This window comes from Haemorhous mexicanus, chromosome 8 (assembly GCF_027477595.1).
Source record: "Haemorhous mexicanus isolate bHaeMex1 chromosome 8, bHaeMex1.pri, whole genome shotgun sequence".
Taxonomy (NCBI): Eukaryota; Metazoa; Chordata; class Aves; order Passeriformes; family Fringillidae; genus Haemorhous; species Haemorhous mexicanus.
In genome coordinates, this window is record NC_082348.1 from 14,207,976 (window position 1) to 14,219,243 (window position 11,268).

At 41.0% G+C, this 11,268-nt stretch overlaps 1 protein-coding gene across 2 annotated transcripts in view; it reads right to left on the reverse strand.

The window, feature by feature from the left end:
• MAP3K2 (mitogen-activated protein kinase kinase kinase 2) overlaps positions 1–9,406 on the reverse strand; it is a 49,570-nt gene extending 40,164 nt beyond the window's left edge. Inside the window, exon 1 of one of the 2 annotated variants that reach the window (XM_059852795.1) lies at positions 9,139–9,406. The gene's annotated coding sequence lies outside the window, so the exon portion shown is untranslated. The remainder of the gene's footprint in view (positions 1–9,138) is intronic. The other variant, XM_059852794.1, reaches the window with a different exon arrangement.
• Between the last annotated feature and the right edge of the window lie 1,862 nt (positions 9,407–11,268).

Sequence of the window (11,268 nt, forward strand, 5' to 3'; positions counted from 1 at the left end):
AAAGAATGGAAGACTACGCTACAACTAGCAACAAATAAATATTTTTTAAGAGTAACCACTCACTAAAAGAGTAAACGTATCACAAACCACTCATATCAGCAATATCCTATGAGCAAAAATAAAGTACATTAGAAAAAAAATGCTGTCTTCCAGTAGTTACTGAGTATGGCAAACAACTGCAGCATTTCAATTAATGTACAAGTGTGATTACACACAAATCTTCAGTCACATATGGCTTTTTAGGACATACAGAAAAAGCATTTCCTTAAACTCCAGTAACTAGTTCTATCCTTTTCACTTAACCTTCCAGTTTTGTGACTGTGATGGGTTTAAATACAAGCATTTTGGGAAATAAACCAGACAAATAACCCCACTCTCTATTTCTACACCTAGCTTTAGTATCTATCATCAGGTACTGAAACTGCAAAACTTTGTTTTTCTTCAGTCTAACAGTCATATTTGACAGAATCTTCCAATCAGAGCAAAACTCAACTATTTCTAATTTGTAGCAGTTGAGAGTTTAAATCATGGCTGCAAATCACATCACCATTTCAAATCAAGTACCAAAAAAAATTAACACAAGGATACATACGAGCCTTTTTGATTAATATGATCACCTGTCATTTTGCTGTGACACCAGTAAGAACAGAATCTAAGTCTCCAAGGACATTTCTGTGTCTCCAACATGAAGACAACTCAGCCTCAATTACTCTGCATCTTCCAAATTCTTCAAGACATAAAGGAGAAATTGCCCTCAGCAAACAGTCTTTGTTATATACTATCTTACTCATTCCTCAAAGCACAGCTGTTCCTCAAAGCACAACTCTTCCTGCTCACTACTCAAGGCAGTGATACATTGAGGAAATCCAGAGTACAGTAATACAACTATGATTTTTCTGATCTTCTGCTGCCTTGCTGTAATGTTTTCCCACTCCAATGACACACCAGCACCTGCAGCTTCTGCTTAAAATGCATTTCCTGGCTCATACTCAATTCTTCCTCATTAAGTACCCCACGTGCTCTTCTTATCGTAATTCAAATTAGCTTTGTACATTCAATCAGATAGTTTCTTCATTTTTTCTATCCTCAAAACAAATATTAAATGCAAAAAAACCCTCATAATATGCTAGCATGGAATATTTAAGTAGATAAGACATTTATGAGCCATACAGATTTCCAACACAGCATAGCAAAAACACCCCTGAATCCATCTCCAATTCAAGAATAAAACATGCAACAAATAGCAATTAATTGAACCAGGGTGCCCCAGGTACAGAAAGACTCAGACCTCTCACACTTGGAACCCTACAGAGAGCTCAATAACACCACCAAAGAAGACAGGTAAGTGTGTAATGGTTATGCACCAATGGAAACTGAAAAAACCATGTGCACATGCACAGGTAACACATCATATGCAAAATCCAAATATTCTTTTACATGACTGTGCAGCATTTTCATAGCGAGCAGCTCTCCCTGCACAGGTCTAAATGGACAAATTTATAAGTTTTTACCCATATGCAGTAGGCACTGTGTTTTCAACTGGATGAACCACAGAGGCTAAAACACTAAGAGTGCTAAGCTATCAACTGAACAAACTCTTCATCACCTTACACTTTGGTAATGATCTTTAGCTCCCTGTGGATTAAAAATCATAATTCAACCCAAACCTTCATAATAACATTTAAACCAAAATGTAAAAATAGAAACCTAGGTTTGCCAAAACACTCTAGAATGAAATGCAAAGACACAAAGACAACGTACTGTCAAACGATTTCCTTCTCGGACCTGCACTAGCACAGCCCTCAGCAGTGAGTACCAAATGATGAGGACTATGATGCTTCATTATTATACTTTTCCCACAAGTGATAAAAATGTAACGACCCTCATAATATAGAGCTAATAAGGAAAACTAACTACAGTTCCAGAGAAAGGATTACTATGCCTGTGCCCACCTCTATCTATCAACTTTAAGAAAACTGTTCCACTGCTAAGGTTGCATTTGTGTCACGAGAGTAGTGCTGCTTGTCCACACTAACTGATGCTGTCAAGCTGAACCTTAATGACAAGCAGGAGATCTGGAGCCAACAGATGATCCAGATGAAAAGATTTTACATCTTAATTAATAATCAGCATATCTAACTGGTTTCACATTTCTACAGTTTCAAAGCCACCACAAAGAAAAGAGCAACAACTCGTGCTGGAATCAACCCTCTTGGCCACTGCACAGATCTGGATGTTTTAAAAAGGATGACATGCATAATGCAGGGATTTCAAGAAGTTACACAATATTAAGTGTGACATATAACAAACTACAAGTAATGGACATATGCATAATTCTGATAGAGCAGGGAAGAGCAGATCTGGCTCTCCAAAAAGAGATCCTCACTTTTAAATCTTGGTGCACTCTGTGTACATGTATAAGAACTGATCTCACTCAGTATCATGGTCTTCTTGGTGCTGGAGAAGTCTTGCCAAAGGCCTTCTTGCAGTCACAGCATAAGAAAGAAGATCTACCCTTGCATGAATAAATTGGTTAAAATATAGAAGACAAAGGACAGACATAGCTGTTTTCACAAGGAAGGAGGATACCAGTGGGCCTCCACAACTGTGTGTGTTGTTCAATATATTCTAGATTACCCAAGAAACAGGAGCTTTCTGAAACTCCTATTATCTGAGAGAGCAAGGAGAGGACTGACAACACTAGAGGTGGTGGTCTTTATCAGAGAGAGGACGGAGCAATAAAGCAGGTAATTACCAGCACTGATGAATGAAAGCGCAAGTTGAGTGGAAGGGAGGAAGGAAAGCAACAATCCCAACTTTGTACATGAGAAACCAACGGGCTTTGCACTGAATACTGCCAGCACTCAGAAATAAAGCCAGTATTAGGAATTGTGAACAAAAAGTGTGAAACACATCACTGACTTCACATTCTGAACACCATTAGCATTCCTGGGACCTTCAACTCCAGAAGAGGATGTAGCAAAGTAAGAAAAGGTACAATCAAAAGCATAGAATGCTTTTGTTCTACAGGGGAAAAGAAATAGGCAAATTAGGACTGGTTTCAATAACACTTGGGTGTGGAGAGAAAATGATAAAGGGCTACAAAATTGTACAATGAACAGAGAGATGTACTGTTATAACACACAGAGAATGTCCACTCTCCTCCAAAAGAAAGGTGGCACCAAAGGAATTCAGTAAAAATGTTTTAAAAGTTTAAAAAAAGAGTAGTTTTTACTAGAACCACTAACATACCTATAGAATTTCTTACAAAAAGGATATTTGGATGCCAGACATTTATTTAGCTGCATGCAAAAAAAGTCTGAGAAAAAAATCCAAACATTACTAGCTACACAAAAACTATTCCAGATTTAGAATCAACCTTTACTAAAAATAATTAGGGATTAAAAGAATATTCAAGCTAAGAATGCTTACTGTTCTCACTCTTCCATAAGCATTCATTCATGCTCATCACTGAGGGATGAATACGGAATTTTCTTTTGTTTGATTCTATGACAGATTAAGATTTTACCTAAAACTCGCCAAATAGTTCACCAATAACATATAAATTTGCTTTTAAAAGTCACATTCAGAATTCATGATAGTGCCAGTATCATAAACACAGAAGCATAACAGATATTCCATGAAGGAACTTGCTGCAGCAAGGCATTCATTAAGCCAGTCATTAAGAAGTCATTACATTATCCACGTCATCCCTGCCCTGAAGTTACTGTGCTTACTGCTATCAGCAGGACAAAAAACGCTTTTCTAAACCCAACTTTACACCAAGACAGTTATCATCAAGCCATTATGGAAAAAACACCCACAATTCCCATGGGGATTTGCTATTCAGATTGACTTTTCTTTTTTAAACAAAGTCTTATGCTGGAGTTATAAAAATTGTGGCACTGCTAAAAACATACAAAGTCAGTGTGACAAAACAACAATTAAACACAGGTTGAACTTTACCAGTTTTCAGCTGCTGCATTAATAAAATATTTAGGGTGACAAATCTCATGTTCTTCAATAGAATGTTGTATTTCTTTTAGTTTTTCTTTAGAAGTTTAACTTCTGCTTGTGTCAGTATTTTAGCTCTCTGTTCTCTTTTATAAAATTATTATTAATTCAAATTATAAATTCCAGTTTTCAAATGTTTGTTCAAAGATGAGACTATAGTTACTTCCAGTAACATGGCATTTAAACTGTTAAAATTTACAGATCTCTTGTCTAAATTTTAAAATAATTTTAAGGACAGATGAGATGCAATCAACAGTGACTGCTTGAATACTTCTTCCTGCAAGAAACTAAAAAGGGTCTTTACTAGTAATCATTATTGATGCCCATTTAAATTTTTGTGAAGAACACACTGTTGAAAGAATTGCAAAATTTGTCCCATCTGTGATCTAGCCTCAAAAATTATGGATAAAAGCATTTACATCAGTCTGATAAAATGGAGTAAAACCAGGGAACATGCTGAACACATCTGTTCCATAGCTGATTCTGCAATTCTTCCTATAAAGCATGCCTATAGGATTAAAATTTCTTCTGCTACATCACTGGACCATATGACATCTCAAGATGGCAAAAGGCTTGTTCAGGTACAGTTGCACTAGCAGACGTTACCTCAGCAATATAATTTACTCCAAAAGACAGCACATGTACAAAACAAATCAGTAAGGACACACTTGTGCCAACAGAAACTGCATCTAACCCTAGGAGAACTTGTCCTCAATCCAAATTTCCTGTTGTAGAGCAGGCTTATGTTCAAAAGCCACAGGGATTGCATGTGCTGGGAAAGAGATAGAAGAGCAGCAAGTGCATACTCTGCTAAGTCTAAAAATGCTAAACAGAAGAAAACTAACCCAAAATAAAGATTGAATACAATACAGTATAAGGCTATATTCATGGGAAAGATAACTCCAATTCAGTTATATGAAGAAAGAGATGATACAACAAACATTAGTATGAGCTTTTGTGTTAGCAAATGCAGGAGCCAGGAACCTGATGCTGTTGGCAAGAAAAGAAAAAAGCCCCAACAACAAAACAAAAACAAAACCCAGCCATACCTGCATGCACACACCCTAGAATGACGTTTTAATAAGGCCACCGTGTTACTTCTGCTACTTGCAGAGTAACTTAATTACTCTGTTGCTCAAAAACTGTCTGTAGAACTTTGAAAAAGATACAGACAAATCAGTGCACATTGAATCTGAAAAACAAAAATCCTGTTTGGACAGTTTAGTAAAGAGAAGTCTAACATAAAAGGAGACAGAGGAAGAGTCTTCATGTATGAAGGCTTGGTGAAAAGAGCACAGAAACCATTATCCTGCATGATTAGTAAGAGTTGGATGAGAATTAAATAGCTTAACTAGCACCAAGACAGAATTAAATGTTAAGAAAAGCCTCCTAACAACAGTAATAGTCATATGTACCAGCTATAAATAGACCAGTGAAGAGGTGTGGTATTCCCCTCTTCTGAGTTTTTTAAGAGAAGATCAGACAAATGTCTGTCACACATGATTTCAGCATATTTCCTTCTGCCTCTGGTGGGGGCTGACCTCATGAAATCCCTTCCTTTCTTACACACTCATCATTTCTTCCTTCATGAGAAACGGTCATCAGTGTTATCATACCTGAGCTTCAAAAGTACAGTCTTTCCAATACAAACATCAGACGCATATGAATTTTATTGCATTGCTGTTGTCAGATTGTTCATGTGCTTGGCAGAAATCATCTCAAGAAAACAAAAACCAGCATATTTTACTGCTGCTGATAATCCACAAATGATGACTGGAAATACAGGAAGAGAAGCAAGTGTGAAAGATAGTGTGAAGGATTCAAAGAAAAAAATCACTGAAAACAAAGTTACAGCAAATAAAAACTACTTTAGCCTAAAGAAAACTACTTTCCTCTCACATGAAAAACTGAGTTAAAGTTTGCTGGTATATCTTAAAAAATATGCAATAATTTGAGATAGAGAAGTACACATAAGTAAGACTTCACAAACAGATGGGACAAAGACATGTCTCTACAGGACTCCCTGCATTACCAATTCCCAACTGCCAGTTTTTAAAGGAAAATGTAGATATTTCTGCTTTGGTCCTGCTCAAGTAAGTCCAACTTCAAAGAACCTCACCAAGATGGGCCCTAAACTGTGGCATGTGTATTTGAGGGTCAAGTAGCTCTAGAGCAGTGGTTCCCATTTCCTAGGAGAATCCCTGCAATATCACAATACAGAACTCCATCTTTCCTTTTCTCATTGTCACCAATCTTCCTGCTGCTTTTAAAAGATTACATTTAGGACAAATATATTAAAACATCCCAGAAAACCCTGCAAAGAAGCATGGTTAGTCTAAGAAAACGGGTTTACACAGAGCCATAAACTTCATTTGTCATATTATTAAATCAAGATGTCATGCCAATATCCAGAAGTGAGAAGTGAATCACAAATAACGTGCTGAATTCTGAACACGTTCCCATGTTTCCAATGTTATTCTACAAGCTGTGTGCTATTATAGCATGAATGATCTATTTTGACCTTAGCACTACAAAATACAAAATATTAAAATAGCAAAAGAAGCATTTCTTCTTAAAGAGATTTTTCTTTCTTCTCACAGAAAAATCAGTGTGTTTAACAGAATTTACAGATTTTTTTTTCTTTTTTTAGTTTAATACTGTGTCAGTTCTACTTGAGAATTTTAAAAGCTTGCATTTAAAAATTGAACTTTCAGGACAGCAAATCTAATAGTTTGCCTAATTAGATAAACCTAGAGTCACTAGGCAATATGCATATTTACATTAGCTTGTCATGTATATGAAAACACATGACATTTTCTGCAAATGTATTTAAGATGTACTTAACTACATCAATCAGTCAAATTTTCATCACTCTTTTATTTTTCTCCAAAAAGTCTAAACAAAGGATAATGTTAGCAGTACGAAACATCTAAGAAGATATTACTAGAAAATATGTTCATTACTCTAAACTAAATGGATACCTCACCACAGACCAGAAAACCATTGGCTGTGTGTGTTGTGGAAGAGCAGGAACAAAAGAAGGAAATCAATCTATCATCATTCTCAGGCTGCATTTTATAAGAAAACGTTATTTTTAAGTTCAGAGGATGCCCAGTTAGAGAGCCACTGAACAACTTCTCACAAAACCAGATTACTCATTACTTCTGACTTAGTTTGCTGAGGTAAAAAGTCAGCCTACCCTTAATACAAAAGAAAAAAATATAGAACTTTAGATTGCCGAGATTTCAAAGCTTTTTTCTCCATAGTTCCCTAAAACTACTTATTATTAATGACAAGGTTTTAAAAACCAGTCATTCTGATTTGTACCTAAATATGAACAACTTCTAGTAAATGATCAGGAAAAAATGTAAAGTAAAAACTGCAACTGTGGACTAAAGTTACAGCTTGACTAACTTGCTTGCTTTCTCCAGAGAAAACTATAATAAAACAATCTCTCCTGCATTTAGAATCACTAGGCTTTAAATTCCACAAGCCTGTGCACTGACTGGTTTTCCCAACATTCATAGCAAAACACCACTGACACATCTACAACCAAAATTGAAAGGTTATTCATTTTTACCAGGAATTAGTTTTATCAACAAAAAGCAGAAACAAAACAAAAAAGTTTGCCTGCTGATATTAAACAAAAACATAATGCTCATTTCACCACATGAATAAATTCTGTCATGGCTCTTTACCTAATACAATTTACTACAAAACTCCTAAGATTACCAAGCTATCTTAGAAAAAAAAGATTTCTCTCACAGTTTAGAAATCTCAGCAAGCCAAGGCAAGCAATGCAAAAACTTCTGTTTTCTTCACTTTACTCTTCTTTTAGTGCCAGGTAAACCATCTGTTCAAACACCAACACAGAGTTCACCAAGGCAAACTCTACATAGACTTTTCTTCTCAAGCAATGAGTCAATCTGACAAATGTTATCCTCCTGTTCTGTTCTATCAACATACACTAAAACCTTGGGGAAAAAAAATCAAATTAATTATATACAGCTTTGCTACCTGAATCAAATCTGGGTTCAAGACATATTGGCAGCAGTCATGATAGAACACACAGTGTAAAGGAAGCAGGAATTATAACAAGTTCTGATTTTAAAATAGATTTCTGAGGAAATCTGTTACTTACAAAGTCACTGTAAGGAAAGGTATAGGTGAAAGCAGGAAAAAATAGCAAAGAAAAGCTCATCAATATCCCTTCCCTTAAAAATATCCCCAGGGAATTCCACAGGAAAGAATACTTTCTAGGGTATTTCGTTAGTAAGTGCTCTGCCACGAGAGAACCCAAGATAGTGTGCAAGACAAGCCTGTAGCCATTCACTCTGCTAATACGCCTGTGCCATATAAACAGCAATACAATTCCGAAGGCCTCCCACGCTCTGCAACGTGCTGCATTGTTTAAAGAAAAGAAACGTTGTAGTTGAGAGACATTTTCTGCACGGACTAGAAATCCCTCTTATTTCAAGGCAGGCTTCTATTATCTTTTACCACCTTCTAAGAGGACACTTCATGATACAATACAGCTTAGAGGCTCGCAGCTAATTTAGCGCTTTGATCTTCAGTAATGCCACAGCCAAAAACTAAAAGGAGATTTATGAAGCAAGAGCAACCAAGGGAAAAAAAAAAAAAAAAGGCAAAAAAAACCTCCCAACCTCGTGGGTGCTGCAATGCACTTCAAATGCAACACAGGAATAAATAATCCAACATTCACTTTTTCCCCTGACAAAAACATCTCGCAGAATTTGACCTACATACCCAATTCACAGCACTACCACTGCAGAGCAATTCAAAGACGAGAAACCACAGCATCAGCGAGCAATCATGGGAAGGTTCAGGGTGACACAGAAATACTCGTCAGGCACATAAAACACTTTAGATACTGCAGCGGTAATGTAAGCAAGCAACATGAGCGTGTGTCTCCCGGCACCGCAAACAACTATACCGCCGCGCAGCTCCACCTGCACCGGGCCGGGTTCGCGCTGCTGCCCCCGGCCCGGGCACCTCCGGGACGCCAGGACCGCCCCAGGGCCCCGCAAGGCGCCCGGGCAAACCCGCCCCGGGGTTCCCCCGCATTCGGGCCGCCCCCCGCCCGCCCCCTCCCCGCGTACCGACCTATGTCACGGCGGAGGCCGGGCGGCCGCCGGGGACCCCCCGCGCTTCCCGGCGGCGGCGGGAGCAGCCCCGGCTGGGCGGGCGGCGCGGAGGGAGCGGCCAGGATTCCGGAGCGGAGCCCACCCCCCCGGGGGAGGGGGGGAAGGGGCCCGGGGCCTGCCCGCGCCGGAGCACGGCGGGGACGGTGACAGGCGGCGCCGAGGCCGGCGCGGAAGGAGCGATGCGACTCGGCGGGCGGAGAGGACCGGGGCAGGTGCCTCGGGGCGCTGCGGCCGCGGCGGGGCCGGGCCGGGCCGGGCCGGGGGTCCCGTCGGCCGTGAAGCGCCGCGGCTGCCGCTGCTGCCGCCCGCGAGCTCCGCCCCGCGCGCGCCGGGCCCCGTGACGGGGAGGGAGCGCGAGGCGTCACCGCGTGGCGGCGTCACGGCGACGGGGCGGCGCGCGCCCGGGGGCTGCGGGGGCGCGTGCGCGCCGGGGCCTGCCCGGGGTTCGAGTCCCGCCGGTTCCGGACGGACGAGCGTCAGAGAATCCCGGCCCAGTGCGGGATCGGCGCCGTGCGAGGGCAGGACGGGAAGGTGCAGCGCGGTATAACTATTGCCATTGCCCTGCCTCTGCCGGGCCCCGAGCTCAGCCAGCGCAGGACGCGCTGCCTTGACTTGCCTCTTATGGGGGCTGTGCGCGCTTTAGGACAACTTAGAACGGCGATCTGCCGCCCTTAGGGCGCCCATTTCTCCCGGCCGCTCTCCGCAGGAGGCACCTGCTTCCCGCAGGAAGTCAATGCATGCAAGGAAGAAGGATGCTACCCTCAATTAATCAGCGAGGAAGCAGTCCCTGATACGTAGCAGGGCTATTACAGCTACCCTTGCGGTCTTAAGTAGCCGATGACGGTAAATAATAGCAGGGCACTGTAATTAGTTTTGTACAGATTTAACAGTAACCTCAGAGGCATGAACCATTGTGTGTGAGATGCACAAATGACCTGTGTTAGTTTAGCGGCGCCCTTTGACACACTGCCAGGTCCGGTGTGTTCACACAGAGAGAGCAGGGACCTGTGCTGGGGCACCTGACTGCTGCTGCTCACATGCTGCTTTCTGGGCAAGTGCTAAGAGGTATTCAACGTGTAAGACATCAAGAGGTTTGCAAATCCTGGACAACCTCTCAAAATCTACCCAAAACAAGGGTTGGGAGGCTACTTTGGTCACCCTTAACAAACCCCGGAAATAACACTTGAAAAGAAGTTAAAGATTTATGTGTCAATTTCCAGTGGGAACCACATACGAAACTAACTGCCCATCAAGGTCCATAACGTGATTATTTTGAGATCTTCAACGAAACTAGGCTGCAGAGAATGATAAAATAATATACTATGATATTTTTTAAAAGGCACTGAAGAAGACAGTGCTAAAGACCAACTGATGAAGCACATCCAAGAAGGGCACAAGGCACTGACTCACTGATTCCAGAGCCATCATGCAGGAGACATAGTCATCTCAAAGCTAAGACACTTTGTTCCAGACTTGGGAAAATTGTCAGTGATGTTTACAAGACACTTGTCATGATCAAGAGTCTTTAATGAGGAAGTTAAAAAGGTGACCTTTTCTGCCAAACGATAGGGAAACAGCCAAGAAAATGCTGATGTGTGATGCTCCTGCACCATCAAGCAAAATCAATGAGCCACAGCTGCTTACACAGCTTTGAAAACACATCCAGTGTTTCCCTTGCCTCAATGTTCCATTTCATTGCCATTTGTCAGCTTTAGCATCTTGTAACTGGATTTAACTGATGGAGGAGGGCTTAGCAAATGATAGGTTTTGAAGTCAAAGTTCTTTCACTACAGAAGAAGCCAGCAAGGATTGTGGAAGATCATCCCACATTCTGCCTGTGTGATGCTCTGTATTGCTGCACAAAGCCTGCCCAGCACAGAGCAGCATCCTGAGAGTGCCTTGCAGAGGTGGTGTACATCCTGATGGGCACCAGTGTGACCCTGCCATAATCCTGAAATCAGAGCATCTTCAGTACCAGGAACAGGATAAACAACTAAATACTGACTTTAAGATAAAAAATACCTATCAACACCAAGGACCAGCACTTATGACAGTGGCTTACACTGAGCTCAGGTCAAACCCAGGGGCA